Here is a 2,919-nt window from a genome sequence, read left to right on the forward strand (position 1 = left end):
GTATTTCATTTGTATTGAAGAAGCAACAAAAAATTCTCTTTACTTACATTTGCACCCAGTTTTGAGCTACAAAATTGGAAAGAACTCTTTAGCCACAGTCACAAGAAAACTGACAGCAGTGAGATACACAAGTGTTTCTATAGAATTAATGGTATAAATATTTCTTTTAACAGATGAAGAAGCATGATCCTTATTTCTTACATTATAAGAAGAAAGGAAACTTCACAAAAATCTGAAATACAAGGAAACAAATTCCTACCTGGTAGGAGTAAGGTGTAGATGACCTCATTTCAAATCAAATCAGCTCAGACTTTGGCTTCAGTTTTTCAGGAAGCACACTCAATCTTCTCTAAATATTTAAAAAAGGTTTGTTTGCTCGAAACCAGCAAAACTCAATGAAGTTCCTTGTTTGCAACAGRGCCCCAAAACGTGGACTGATTTTTTTCGCTCCACAGCTTTTTGTATGATCGCAAATTGTGTGGACTTGGTACTTTGTCTGCTTTTAGCAGTATTGGCTCCATTATGATAATTTCTGTTATCTGTTTATACTGCAGAAATTTTTTTCAAGAGCCTGGAAACTACCAGGGTGATCTTATTATCACACAAAAAGGCACACCTTTTAGGTCAAGGTTTAAGTGCAAAGAACAATTGCAACCTGCATGAATTAATTTCAGTCAAGATTTCAACTAATGCTTATGCACCAAGCAGTTTAAGAAGGCTGGCAGAACTTGCCAGACAGTGCCACAACAAAACTAGCATTTTTTACTTCTGTGTTTCCAACTTAATTTTTTGATCTTGTCCATGATTTGCTCTTGCTCAGAGCTGGTTTTGTCTCATGAAGTTTGTGCAAAAGCATTTTAGAATTTCATGCAGAGAAAAGGGACCCACATTTGACCCATTTTAACTGCAATATTTTAAATATAACTTAAGAATTAATAATACTACAAAACTAACTATTTTAAAAGGCTAATTTGAGAAAACAGAAAGAGCTATTACTTGTGAACAAACATTTGCTATCCATTTCAAGAAATAACTGAAGTCTTCATTCAAGTTTTATTTCGTAAATTTCTCAGTATTTGTTGTAGCATTTTAAAAATATCTCTTGCACTTGTTTTGATTATATGAAGGTATAAGTCTCTGAATTGAGATTTAAGTAAATGAAAGGACTAGTTTTTTTAAATTACATTTTTTTTTCCCCAAAGTAAGCATCCATTCGTCCTGTAGTAGGCAAACTAATAGCAAACCCTAAGATGCTCTGCCAAATCTGCAATTAAATTTTCCCCTACACAGATCAGAAATGTAAGCCTATGTCTTAAGTGACTTCCTTAGAGAGTAGATAACCCACTAACTGTCCCCGGCTGTAGAGTCCACATCACTTATGCTTTCAAAACACTCTTGGTGTTCATGTTTGACAGCTAGAAACAGAGCTTTCACTTTGATGAGGCACCTGATACTATGTAAATAGCATAAAGCACATCATATTTGTAAAGTATACCCAAAAAAAGAAAAATTACAAAAAAAACAACAAAAAATAAAAACACAAACAAAAAACACACAAAAAACCAAACAATCAAAAAAAAAACCAAGGCAAGAAACTGATAACTCTCATTTAACCTTGTATTTCAGGCTCTGTGGCCAGTCAACTGCTCAGCCCCTGAAATCACCTTCATTTCAAGGAAAAAAAAAAAAAGAAAAAAAGACAAAGAAGTAGCTTGTGTTTGCATTACAGTTGCCATGTCTAAAATACAAACATACTGGCCTTTGTTAGTGCAGGCTAGATATGTAAAGGCAAGACCAAATTMATTTTCTCTTAACAGTTACTTCAGTCTATATAAGACTGGCAGGAGCCACCTGCATACACAAAGAGAGAAGTTTCCAGAAACTCCCAAGTGCCTAAGTAAGCTTGAAAGCTGCACTCCTCATCATAGCACCTGGGCTCCTYCAACATAGTGGAGCAAAGTTCTGCTTTCTTAGTGATCCAGGCAAAACTCTGTATGAGAAGGAGCAGTGCTTGCCTGGATAGAGCCATACTGATTCACTGCAGAGCCTTACAGAAACTAAGAAGAGAAATTAAAACTAAAAATGAAAATATATTTGTTGGCATTCGTTTTTTTATTTTATGTATGTTTGTTTTTTTCTGCTGGAATACCTGATTATAATTCCCTACTGAATAATGTAACACTGGCAGCCTGTACTAATTTGGTAAAAATTCAGATGGAAATGTCAGAACTAAAATGACTACCAGGGATGAAAGTATCAACACAGGAAGCTGCTATTAATTTTATGCAATCTCTTCCAAACAAACAGTTGCTTTGAAAAATATCTAAGCAAAATGGCAATACACAGTCAACCTCTTTCTGTTTACAAGTATTTTTATCTGAAATACTTAGCGCCTGGATTGAAACACACAGTTAAAATCTTGGTTTCAAATGCAGACATGTTTTCTCTGGCTGATTCCTGTGTAAGGAAAACACAGTGGCTGATCATGACTCAAACTCACTGTAAAAACAGCGTTCATTTATTGCAAGGACACAGAGGAAACTGRAGACATCTGACTCCAAAAGAAAGAGTTCCTGGGAGCTTGAAGTTGTGAGGAAAGCAAAATACAAAAAAGCTTTCTAACTCTGAAATTAAGTTTATTCAGCTCTCAGCAATGCTCTCATTTCCAGAGGTCACGYCAGCCTGTTCTCTAGGCAAAGAATGTTTCTTCCAAGGACACATTTAATCAAAACCAATGCATTCTGCAGCTCAGCATAAAAGAAGGTACCAACTCTGAGAGTTGCTGAGCAACCTTCTGGGATTTATTAACTGCCCTCAATTCCTGGAAAGCGTAGATGCTAGCCATGGAAATTCAGGCTCCATTCCTTTATCATTCCCTCCTTCTGCTTATTGAAAGAAAAGGTAATGTAGCAGGGAATT

At 35.7% G+C, this 2,919-nt stretch overlaps 1 protein-coding gene across 2 annotated transcripts in view; it reads right to left on the reverse strand.

Annotated features, from left to right (window-relative positions):
• Window positions 1-2,919, reverse strand: part of ATP7B (ATPase copper transporting beta) — a 41,326-nt gene that overhangs the window by 36,872 nt on the left and 1,535 nt on the right. The window lies entirely within an intron of this gene.

Source organism: Malurus melanocephalus, unplaced genomic scaffold (genome assembly GCF_030028575.1).
Source record: "Malurus melanocephalus ecotype Western Australia unplaced genomic scaffold, MMel_1.1 scaffold_78, whole genome shotgun sequence".
NCBI lineage: Eukaryota > Metazoa > Chordata > Aves > Passeriformes > Maluridae > Malurus > Malurus melanocephalus.